The following is a 13,052-nucleotide window of genomic DNA, read 5'->3' on the forward strand; positions in this document are numbered from 1 at the left end:
TTTTATGGATTGTATGATGCCCACCCCCGACTGGTGAGGGACATTGGCTTGACAGAGTCCACTGATTCAAGCGGTAATCTTATCCAGAAACACCCTTCTAGACACACCGGAAAGGGTGTTTGGTCTGGGTACCTCATGGCCAATCATGGTGACACATAAAATTAACCCTCACAGAATCTCACTGGTCCCCATATTATTTAAACTTTTAAATCACCCTTTTATTTGAGGACAGCTACAGAATTATTATGAAGATCATCCAGAGAGCACTTGTAAACTCTACATGGTGTCTCTTATTCTTAACACCTGATATCAGCGGGGTACATTTGTCACAATAATTGAATCTATACTGGCATATTATTTTTCACAAAGTTGCATACTTGATTCAGATTCCCTTAGTTTTCCGCATTCCAAGATCCCTCCCAGGACACCGCATCGGGTTCAGTCGTCACGGCAACCTGAGTTCCTCTCGGCTGTGTCAGTTTCTTAGACTTTCCTTGTTTGTACGACCTTGATATTTGAGGATGACTCGGTGGATGTTTCATAAGATGTCAACCAGGATTTGAGAGATGTTTTTCTTGTGATTACACCGGGGTTATGGGATTTGGGAGGGACGACCACAGAGGTAAAATTTCATTTCCATCACATTGTACCGAGGGCACTTGCTATCAACATCCCAGATGACGTGGACATTTATAACCCGACTGCGATAATGTTGGTCAGGTTTCTCCTGACTAAAAAAAAAGGTTATCTTCCGCTTCCCACACTGGGGTCTCTGGAAGGAAGTCACTGTGAAGCTGACCCCTGAGGAGGAGGGAGCTTTGCCCATCCCCTCGAGGGCAGAGCAGCTACGTAAATTATCTAGAATCCCTCTGTTTGAGAGATTTGTCCCTTTCCCTACATTTATTTATTCCATCATTTATTTCTATGACTATGGACTCATGGATCTTTATGTTCTACTTTGGGTTATAATCTAAGACTAAGTTATTTTCTTGCTCAATTTGTTCCAGTTTGGGCCATTAGGCGCTCTTTCAGTTGGCTCCCAGGTCCCTTTGTGATTACTTGTTGTTGTTCAAGTCAGTCACTAAGTCGAGTCCGACTCTTTGCAGCCTCATGGACTTCAGCACGCCAGGCTTCCCTGTTCTTCACTATCTCCTGGAGCTTGCTCAAACTCACATCCATTGAGTCGGGGATGCCATCCAACCATCTCATCCTCTGTTGGCCCCTTCTCCTCCTGCCTTCACTCTTTCCCAGCATCAGGATCTTTTCCAATGAGTCAGATCTTTGTATCAGATGGCCAAAGTATTGGAGCTTCAGCTTCAGCATCAGTCCTTCCAATGAATATTCAGGGTTGATTTCCTTTAGGATTGACTGGTTTGATCTTCTTGCAGTCCAAGGGACTCTCAAGCGTCTTCTCCAGTACCACCGTTCAAAAACACCACAATCTGAAAACACAATTGTGTGATCACTTTGGGGTTCTTTTTTTTGAGCTGCCCACCCCCACCCTGTGTGTGGTCTTGGCCACTGAGCCCCTCAGCACCTTGACCTCCTGCAGGAGGTACTTTCTTCCACAGAAGATGCCAAGGGGGGCAGAGAGCTGGCCTGGCATGGCCACGGCCCCCTATGCTAATGAGGAATTACCCCAGACAGAGCCTCCTTGGGGAGAGTGGAGCCAGGAGAGGCAGATGCAGAAAGAGGGAAAGAAAGAAACAGCCAGAGAGAGAACTCTTGACTCCTGTAGTACCTGGGTCTCGGTCTGTTCAGTTATCAACTGAAGATCTTTTCTTTTTGTTTAAAGTGGTTCAGTTTGAGTTTCTGTGACTTGTAACAAAATGACTTAATAGACAAAGCTTTGTTATGGGCTCTGTTTTAGTCTGCTTGGGCTGCTATAAAAAGAAAAAAAAAAAACAACCCACAGGATGAGCAGCTTAAAGAGCAAAATTTTACTTTCTCACGGTTCTGGAGGCCGGAAATCCGAGGTCAAGGTGCTGCCAGGGCTGGTTTCTGGTTTGGAGACAACACTGCCTTCCTGCTCTGTCCTCACAGAGCCTTTTTCTGAGTGTGTGTGAAAAGAGAGAGAGACAGACAGACAGACAGGTGAGTGAGAGGTCTCTGTGTCTCGGATTAGGGCCTTTCTCTTATGTAATGCAGGAGATGGGGGTTCGATCCCTGGGAGGATCCTCTGGAGGAGGAAATGGCAATCCGCTCCAGGATGCTTGCCTGGGCAATCCCATGCACAGAGGAGCCTGGTGGGCTACAGTCCACGGGGTCGCAAAGAGTCGGACACAACTGTAGCGACTGAGCTTGCACATCTCATGGCCTCATGTATCCTTAATTACCTCTGTAAATGGTTAACTCCAAACAGAGTTACATGGGGCTTAAGCATTCAGCATATGAATTTGGGGGGGCATAGGTCAGTCCTTAACAGATTGATTTGTGTCCCCACAAATTCCCAGGCCAAAGCCTTAACCTCCAGGGCCTCAGAATGTAATCTTATTTAGAAATAGGGTCTTTTCAGAAGTAACTAAGTTAAGGTGAGGCCATTAGGGTGGGCCCTGATCTGACATGACCAAGGTCTTTATAATAAGAAGAGAGCTGAATACAGACTCACGCCACGGGCAGACTGGAGTCCTGCTGCCATAGCCGAGGAAGCACCAGCATCTGGGAGAGACGCCTGGACCGGAGCCCTGCTGACCCCTTGATTCCCGAGTTCTGACATCCAGAGCTGTGGACAATGCATTTCTATTCTAAGCCCCTGTGTTAGTGTGCTCAGGTTCCCATAACAAAATGCCATTGCCTGGGGGGCTTAAACAGCACATATTTCTTTCTCGAAGTTCTGGAGACTGGAAGGCCCAGATCAAGGTGTTGGCAAAGGCTGGCTCTCCCGGGACCCCTCTCCTTGGCTTGTAGATGGCCATCCTCTCTCCATGTCTTTCCATTGTCTCCTCTTTGTACTCAGCATCCCTGCTGTCTCTTCATGGGTCAAATCCCCCCTAGTTATCAGGACACCAGGCACACGGATGAGGGTCCACCCACGCGGCCTCACTGAACCTTAATCCCCTCTTTAAAGGGGCTTCCCAGGTGGCTCAGTGGTAAAGAATCTGCCTGCCAATGCAGGAGCCAGAGGAGACAAGGGTTTGATCCCTGGGTCAGGAAGATCCCCTGGAGGAAGAAATGGCAACCCACTTCAGTATTCTTGCTGGTATAATCCCGTGCAAGAATAGAATAGCCTGGCGGGCTACAGTCCATGCAGTCGTGAAGAGTCGGACATGACCGAGGGGCTGAGCACACACACCTCTTTAAAGGCTGTGTCACCAAACAGTTTCTGAACTCCTGGGGTGAGGGCTTCACCAGATGAACTTCAGTGGACACGGTTCAGTCCGTCCATCACAGCCCTCAGCAGTGGCCACGGCAGCCCTAGGAACCCAGCAGGGTCTCTGACTTATCTGTATCTAAGCGGCCACTGACCTCAGCTCTGCACAATCTCAACAGAGCTCTCAGGACCTCTAGGTGGCTGCCCACCTGTCCCCCCATTTCCACAGGCCCCCCTCCTTCCCCACTTCTCTCTTTGCCCTGGTTGCACAGCAGCCCTCCCAGACTGGTCCACACACAGATGCCTGCACACCCCCGATTCTACTGCGTCATCCAGTGGACGCTTCATCCTGGAAGCAGCGGTGACCAGCACTTGAGGACCAGCAGTGCGCCCAGAGCTCACGGTCAGAGGCGGACGTCCGGCCAGTGAATATCAGATGGCAGGCAGTGTTGTAACCGCTGCGGGGTGGGGCGGAGGGCCGCACCCCGACTTCCTCCGTGTCCCTCCCCTGCAACCACGGGAGGCACCTTCTCCTAACTGGCACCAAGACTCCCTGTAGGCCAACCAAGTGGGGTGGGGGCTGGGCGGCATTCTGGAATTTGAGGGAGGTGCCCCAGGAGGGAAGGCTGGGCTGGACCTTGGGCAGAGTCTCATTTTGAGAAGACTGTGGTGGAGGGGCGGGGGATGGAGAGCTCACAGGGGGTGTAGGGAGGAGGGACGGTGGGAGAGCTGGGAGGCTTGGGATGGATGAGGGCTGAGGAAGGTGAGGGGACAAAGGTACATGTGTGAAGGAGAAAGTCACTCAGTTGTGTCCGACTCTTGTGACCCCATGGACTGTAGCCCGCCAGGCTCCTCTGTTCATGGGATTCTCCAGGCTCGTTGCCATTACCTTGTTTGGGGGATCTTCCTGACCCAGGCATTGAACCTGGGTCTCCTGTATTGCAGGCAGATTGTTTGCTGTTTGAGCCACCAGTACAGGGGTGAGCTGAGCTGAAATAGCACGGTGGGAACAGAATGGAGGGCTGGGTCCAGCAGGGCAGACCTTGGGGGTGGGGGGCGTGGGTATGGGGAGAGGGGTGACCACCCTGTTAGCGGTTCCACCCAGCCTGTTGGAAGTTCGATATTCCGTGGCTCAAAAGGTGGAGGGGACCACAGCCTTGGGGTGAATTTGCGTGAGAAGGACAGACTGTGGCCAGCTCCTAGGTGGAGGCCTGGAGCCCCGGTGACCAGCTCAGAGGGGCCTGTCCTGACCCGAGGGAGAGCTGGGGCCCTCTCCCTAGCCAGCCCCATTCCCAGAGGCTCCGCCCCGCTGCCCCACACCCAGATCCCCTGACCCCCATCCTGGGCTTTTCGCCAGGGGCGGCTCTACTTCCTGCAGCCCACCCTTGGGTCACTGTGGCCTGGGGGAGTGCATCCGTCAAGCTGAGCCTCCTTGGGGATGAAGAGTCTAGGGCTGATGGGTGGTGGCCACCTCCGGCCCCTGTGAGGCCGGCACTGGCCAGGCCTGGGCCGGACGGGGCGCACCTGCTGGAGCTGCTGCCGGCATCTCAGCTCTGGAAGCTGAGGAAGGAAGTGACCTTGTCAGGGACCTCCACCGGAAGGCTAAGTCATCGACACTGACCCTCTTTCTGCAGAGTGGGGGTTCTGGGGAAGGCAAACTCTGAGAACTGGACCCAATCAGCTCCAATCCTCACTGGCTTTCCCAGGCAGGCTCTGGGAGAACCAAAGAGAGCAAGGCAAGTAGCCCCTCCCCATCCTAGCTAAGCAAGATCCTCCTGAAGCCCCTGTTTCCCCAGGCAGCCTGGCCCTCCCCATCTTAGTATCACACTTCCTTAACTCATCAGTCAACCAGAAAACAAGGTCAAGATCCTGCTTACGGTGCGTGTGTATATGGGGTGGTATCACTCATATAGCACTAAAGGCCTTAGAACTCTCCAGAACAGCACCCTCCAATACAAACAGAATGACAGCCACATATATACTTTTTATTTATTTATTTGGCTGCGTCGGCCTGCGGCACGCAGGCTCAGGAGTTGTGGTACACATGTGGGATCTTAGTTCCCCAACCAAGGATCAAATCTGTGTCTCCTACATTGGGAGGCAGATTTCTTAACCATTGGACCACCAGGGAAGTCCCCACATATAATTTAAAATGTTTTAGTTCAGTTCAGCTCAGTTCAGTCACTCAGTCGTGTCCGACTCTTTGCGACCCCATGGACTGCAGCACGCCGGGCCTCCCTGTCCATTACCAACTCCCGGAATTTACCCAAACTCATGTCCATTGAGTCGGTGATGCCATCCAGCCATCTCATCCTCTGTCATCCCCTTCTCCTCCTGCCTTCAATCTTTCCCAGCATCAGGGTCTTTTCAAATGAGTCAGCTCTTTGCATCAGGTGGCCAAAGTATTGGAGTTTCAGCTTCAACATCAGTCCTTCCAATGAACACCCAGGACTGATCTCCTTTAGGATGGACTGGTTGGTGTTCTAGTAGCCACACTGAAAAAGTAAAATGAAATGGGTGACACTGGTTTTAATATATATTTGATTTAACTGACACATCTGAAGCATCATTTCAACACGCAATCAGTATAAAACTTACTAATGAGATACTCTGCATTTTTTCCCCACAGCCACAAAATTAAAAGACACTTGTTCCTTGGAAGGAAAGCTATGACAAACCTGGACATCACTTTGCCAACAAAGGTCTGTACAGTCAAAGCTATGGTTTTTCCAGTAGTCATGTATGGATGTGAGAGTTGAACCATAAAGAAAGACCAAAGAATTGATGTTTTTGTATTATGGTGCTGGAGAAGACTCTTGAGAATCCCTTGGACTGCAAGGAGATCAAACTAGTCAATCCTAAAGGAAATCAGTCCTGAATATTCACTGGAAGGATTGATGCTGAAGCTGAAACTCCAATACTTTGGCCACCTGTTGCGAAGAACGAACTCATTGGAAAAGACCTCGATGCTAGGAAAGACTGAAGGCGGGAGAATGGGACGACAGAGGAAGAGATGGTTGGATGGCATCACCAACTCAATGGACAGGAGTTTGTGCAAACTCTGGGAGATGGTGAAGGACAGGGAAGCCTGGCGTGCTGCAGTCCACAGGGTTGCAAGGAGTTGGACACAACTGAGCAACTAAACAACAACTGTCTTTACTTCCCAGGGTGTGTTTTGTACTTACAGCTCAGCTCAGCTCAGACCGCCCCGGTACCTGCACAGGGACAGCACAGTTCTGGATGGTTCTGGGAGAGGAAGAGGCTTACTAAGAACATCCAGGAGGCAGTAGGCGGCTGACCCCAAACCAGAACTTTCTCAGCCCTACAAGTGGCACCTGGGGAATCCCAGCAGCTTCTCACGGGCTTGTTCAAAGAGGACGGAAGGAAATGGGGTGTGAGACTGCGGTGGGGCTGTGCTGAAGCCAGCTGCTCCCAGCCTTGCACCTCTCCCCATCCGCTTGCACGTCTAGGCTGCAGGAGGGGCCACCCCAGACGTGATGGAAGCTTCTGGAAAATGCCTGCTGAGTGTCTTCTAAGCTCCAGCTTCTGCTGCCAGGCTGCCACCCCTCCCCTAACAGAGATGTGCCTCCCCTCTGAGCCTGGGCACCGAGCTGAGGGTGGGGCTTTACCCTACTTGGTTCCTTCCTTCCTTCATTCCTGGCCTTCCCTGGTGGCTCAGTTGGTAGAGAGTCTGCCTGCAATGCGGGAGTCCTGGGTTCAACCCCTAGGTTGGGAAGATCCCCTGGAGAAGGAAAGGGCAACCCACTCCAGTATTCTCGCCAGGAGAATCCCATGGACAGAGGAGCCTGGCGGACTACAGTCTATGGGGTCAAAAGAGTTGGACACGACTGAACGACTAAGTGTGTGCATTTATCTCTCCCCGCCTCATCCCTTCCTTTCTTCTTTCTGGAAATATCAAGTGAAGACCCAAAGGCAGGGGGATTAGTCTGTGCAGAAAATGCTCAAAAGAGCCAGGAGGGGATGGGGGCAAGAAGAGAAATGAGGGGCGTTGACTCATGCAGGGGAGAGGGACATGCAGCCTGGGAGCAAGGAGGGTAATTGACATTCTCCACGGCCTGGCCAGGTCAGCCTCACGGGGAGAAGAAATTCAGTCAAAGACCCTCCCTCCTGTGTCACAGGTGAAACCAGTGTGGGAGGCTGCCGGCCCAGCAGGTGATCAGGCGGGGCTCCCAGGCAGGGGCCAGGCCACTTCCTCTTCTGAGTGGAGTGAGGAGATGGACTTGCAGCCCCAGGGGAACATGATGTGTGGGATTCCAGGTCTAACAGTCTGGAGAAGGGAGGCTGAGGGGGTCAGGGCCTCTGGGCATCCCTTTGAGGCAGCTCATGAAGACCCCAGCAAAAGCCAGAGGGGCATTTCCTGGGTGCTGGGAGTCTGCGTCCCTTCCCTTTGTCAGTGCGTGTGCAGAACCCCAGGCCGACTGGCCTCCAGCCCAGCCTCCTGGGGGATGCTAGAGTCCTGCTTCCTTTGTGTTGTGGCATCTTTTTGATCGGCTGCTGCTGCTGCTAGGTCGCTTCAGTCGTGTCTGACTCTGTGAGACCCCATAGACGGCAGCCCACCGGGCTCCGCCGTCCCTGGGATTCTCCAGGCAAGAACACTGGAGTGGGTTGCCATTTCCTTCTCCAATGCATGAAAGTGAAAAGTGAAAGCAAAGTCGCTCAGTTGTGTCCGACTCTCCGCGACCCCATGGACTGCAGCCCACAAGGCTCCTCCGTCCATAGGATCTTCCAGGCAAGAGTACTGGAGTGGGGTGCCATTGCCTTCATACACATTTAAATACTTTGGGAATTTATATTTTATTTTGGGAATTCCCTGGTGGTTCAGTGGTTAGGACTTAGCGCTTTCACTGCCATGGCCCTCGTTCTTAGAAACTAAGATCTTACAAGCAGCATGGCACGACTGAAAACACTTTTTTTGTTATTTTATTTTATACCCATCCCTGGAGGCTCAGTTGGTAAAGAGTCTGCCTGCAATGCAGGAGACTGTGGGTCGGAAAGATTCTGGAGAAGGAAATGGCAACCCACTCCAGCATTCTTACCTGGGAAATCCCATGGACAGAGGAGCTTGGTAGGCTACAGCCCATGGGGTTGCAAGAGCTGTATACGACTTAGTGACTAAATCTACCTACTCCCATCCTGGGGGCCTAGGGGAAGGCCCCGATGGTCTTTCCATTCAATGACTGTTAAGAGGCTGGGGGAGCTGGTGGGGAGAGGGCCTGTCCCAATCCCACTCCTGGTGCCCCAAGCTGGCACAGGAGGTGACTCCAGGCAGGCACAGGAGGTGGCTCTAGGTTCTTTGTGCTAAAAATAATGTAATCAGAACAGCAAGACATAACATGAAATAAAATATAATGTATAATTATATTTAAAATAAAATGACATAGAATTAGACAAAAGAAGGCACGAGCCTCCCAGACAGACATCCTGTGCCTGGGGAGGTGCACCCAGGAAAACCACATGAAGAACAAGCCCTACGGGAGACTGACAAGGCTGCTGCTCCAGGGCCCCGTGTCCTCTCTGAACCTCCGCTTCCTGTTCTGCACAGTGCTGACACTGGCCTCGCACGGTGGTTTGAAAGACTGAGTGGGCTCCCATCATTCTCCAGGGCAGAGCACCCCTATTTGTCCTAGTGAGGCTGAGCAGGTGGGCTCTGGGCTCTGGGCTCCCCGACCCTTTCAGCCAGAACAGCTTTGCTTCTGTCTCTTTTGTGTGTGGGTCCCACCTAAGATGTTTGGGCAGGGGCTAGGGGGTGGGGAGCAGGGGGATAGATCGTCTTGATCCCAGCTCAGCTCTGAGCCTACTTCCTCCCCAGCGCCTCCCGTGAGGGAACAAACTCAGGTTGCATTGACGGAAGTGAGCTTCTGATTGCGCTAGAGTTCACGGTGGGTATGGCCAACCACAGCTCATGGTGGGTGTGGCCACCAGGCATGGCCAACCACAGCTCGTGGCTGGCATGGCCGACGGGCGTGGCCAACCGCAGTACTTGGTGGTCTGTGGGCGTGGTAGCCACGGTTCGTGGTGGGTGTGGCTTGTGGGCGTGGCAGTCACAGTTTGTGGTGGGCGTGGTCTGGCGGCTCAGTCACCGTATAAAAGGCCCCACATTTTCCCCACCTTCTGGGTCTCGTGCTGGTAGGTGGAAGGGTTTCCAGCGCTGGCCTGGGTTAGAGGCAGGCCCTAGGTGGCTGGGTCGATCCGGCTGTGGGAACTGGGGCAGTGCATCCTTTCTCTCCCACTCAGCCCTCTGCAGCAGCCTCAGGTGCTTGAGCAAGGGTAGCGGAGACTGTCAGTGGGGGCGCATGTCAGATCACAGGGTGGGGGAGACCCCACTTCAATAAAGGCAGGACCCAAGGCTGGGCTGTTGCGTGAGTGATACTGCTTGTATTTCAATCCCCAAGTCCCTTTCTCCTCCAGGACTGTGGTCTGTGGCCTCTAAGATCTGGGGTTTTGGGAGTCTAAGTGTAGATGGCAGGAGATTGACCTTCCCCAGTTAAGTCCCTTCTGTTTGGTCTCCAGCCAGGGGATCGAGCTGGAGTTTATTTTCCGGGGAGGGGAGGCTTCTGCCCCCACCAGAGTCCCCAGCGCATGCTTTTGGCTTCCTCTCCCCATTCTTGGTCCCTGTCTTTATCTACACTCACCCCTTGGAGGTCTCATCCATCTGCTGAGATCGCGTGGATTGACACCTCCCGCCCACCCCCAGCTGTTGCTCAGTGTGGCAGGGGACGTGGCAGACTTCTCAGCCCCAAACTCAGCTCTTCTCTGCTGCCCCTGCCTCCGAGATTCTCCTTGGGTTCCCTCTCTGTCAGTGAGGAGCAATGGGTGGCGACTCCCCACCCCCTTCCACATGCTCAGGCCCAAACCCCAGAGTCAACCCTGTCTCTATTCTCACGTCCCATGTGGAAGCCACCAGGAAACCCACTGGACCCTCTTTCAAGATAGATCCAGAATCTGACCACGACTCCCCGCCTGTGCAGCCATCGTCCGGGCCAGGATCCCAGCAGCAGCCCCCTCCCTGGGGTCCCAGCCTCTGCCTTCGCCCCTCCACCTCACTCTACAGTGGTGGTGGGTGTTCAGTGACCAGGTAAGGGGAGAGACAGCTTTGACCCTTCATCTTCGTGTTGAGCTGAAACTGAGGACCATCTCAGGAGACAAGAAGGGAGTTAACAAGGTCTAGAGTTGGAACCCATGGGCTCTGGATCAGGTGCATCAGGAGGCGGGTGGGGAGAGGGACAAGGCAAGAGAGGACAGGCCTCGGAAGGCAGTCATCTAGGTTCTGGGAGCAGGACATCAGCCTTGGAGAACCTGGCCTAAGTTTAGAAACAGGAGTCGGCCCTGCAGGCAAAACAGGGATGGGGACAGAAGGACGAGATCTTGCTCGCTCCAACCTTTGTTTGTCCACCCTGCAGCCAGGGGTAGAAGGAGACTTGGCGAGCAGTGGACCTCAGGGCCCTGGGAACAGAGCGGGAGGAACATCAGGGAAGCCCAGGGCTGCAGGAAGAAAGAGGGGGTGGGAGGGGGCCCGGTTTCCCCTGGGAGATTCAAGAGAAAGTCAGGAGCTGAGGACCAGCCAGGTTGTGGGGAGTTGCCAGTACATTGAGGGTTACTTTCCCAACTGTGATGAGCTTGGGGAGCTGGGAGAACACTGCCTTGGAGCAGCCTCATCCATGAAGGAATATTCTGGAAGAAGAGATGGCAACAGCTTCAGGCCCAGGGCAGAGCAGGGGCATAGCAGGCTATTGGCTCAGGGACCATGAATGAGGTTTAGAACTTTCCTTGGATACTTTCCTGTTGTGTGTGTATATGTGTGTCCTGTTTGTGTGTGGCACCGTGTGCATAGGGCAAAGGGTGTCTGTCTTGCTGATCGCTGAACCCCGGGTAGGCAAGGCAGGTGCGGGGAAGCTGGAAGAAAATGCGCGGAGCCAGAGGACCTGCAGACATGCTTTGTTCGCTAACGGCTGATGCCGCAGCAAGGCAGACGTGCTTTATGCTCCCGTGACCGACACAGTCACAAGGGCTGTTCAGGTGATGCTTGCACAGGGATACAGAACGAAGGTGGCACGTGGCCAGGAGAGTGCATCATGGTGCGTGTGCACGTTGCTGTAAGTGATCTCAGCCATTACAAGGCCATGCAAAGTCATCGTTTACAGAACTGGGGCAGGGGCAAGAGCGAGAGAGCCTGACCATTGGATCTTGGCTAATTGCTATTTCTCTACAGTGTCAAAGGGAAAATAAAAACAAAGAATTCTTAAATGCCCAGGACTCTAAAGGAAGAAGACTTCATTAGTTGTATGAGGTTCAGAAAATCTGACTCAGCCTTGCTTAAGTGAAAAGGAAATCAATCTGTCGGTTCACAAAAGCTGGAAGAGTCTAGACTGGCTTCAGGGACAACATGACTGGGCTCCAACAAGCTCGGCCAGATTCTCAGCTGGCTGTCTTCAGGCCACTTGAGTGTGCCCTGTAGCTTCAGGCTCTTACACACTGAAGCCCAGGGCCCGGTGCCTCTTCTTTTCACAAGCCGACAGAATGTTCTGGATCGTTGTCCCCGGTCATTACCATCTTGTAGTCTTGGGAGGTGGGGTGGCGTTCACCATAGGCATGGCCAAGAGGGAGGTTCCTCCAGGGAAAGTGGGGTCCAATTGCTGGGAGAATGGATACCACAGCACAAAAGCAGCAGACACCCCCATCAGAGGATTTGAGGTAAGTCTAGGCACCAGGGACCACCCCATCATGGTGAGGAGGAGTGTATGAATCCTCTTTTCCCAGAGAAGCAGCCGTATGAAGGAGGCTCCCCTGAGAATGTGTGAAGCAGAGAGAGGCCCACAGCTTTCTTCCTGAGTTTTAAGCGTCAGGTGCGAACTAAGAACAACTGGCATCTTAGTGCATGCAAGCGCAGGGGCTCCTTCCTCCTGGTTCCGTTTCCACCCAGCTGCACCCGGCTCCTCCCCTACTGTGGAGGTGGGCACAGGGGTGACTGTCTTTCCCTGGGCTGACATGGGGTGTGGGGGCCTGTCTGGACCATCCTGGCCACTCTGGGGACCTGTGTTAATCTTGAGGCTGGATTAACTCCTCCTGTGGAAGTGATGGGGCTTCTCTGGTAGCTCAGCTGGGGGTCCGCCTGGTTAGTGAAGGATAACCCAGGCCAGCCCCCACTAGCCCCACTACTCAGAGCCTGACAGATGTCTGCCAGACTGGGGTGGGGGTCTGGGGGGCTTTGAAACTTCACTTTCTGTGGGAGATGTTATGCTTTCTAACTTCTTTTTGGTAACTGAGTAAGGAGAGGAGCTTCACAGGGGTTCACCTTGCATCGTTTTGGCCCTCGGACCGTCTGGGCTGGGCTGGGCTGTCCCTGGGCCCCTCCTGTGAGCTTGTCTGGCCCCAGACTGAGGATCATTCTGATGGGGGGAGGGGTAAGATTGGGAACTGGTTTTTGGTGTGAGTTAGAGGGAAGACAACAGACTCAGTTTTCTCTCTGGTTCCAGAAGAATACCAAGGAATTTGAGTAAATGTAGGGGGAGGTACAGATAAGAAGGTGGGAAGGGGTCCTTCCTCTTGGAGAGGGCCGACCACATTCTAAGCTGACTCCATGCTCTTCACATAAACACAGAAGGCAGTCAGAATACATTTAAAAAATTGAGAAAATGATTCTGGTTTCTGGTTTGGCATGTAAGACGCATGAAGTTGCGGCTCTGTCTTAATAACAAGTAAAAAAACTGCAAAAGCAATGATT

The sequence above is a fragment of the Bubalus bubalis genome, chromosome 20 (assembly GCF_019923935.1).
Source record: "Bubalus bubalis isolate 160015118507 breed Murrah chromosome 20, NDDB_SH_1, whole genome shotgun sequence".
Classification (NCBI taxonomy): Eukaryota; Metazoa; Chordata; class Mammalia; order Artiodactyla; family Bovidae; genus Bubalus; species Bubalus bubalis.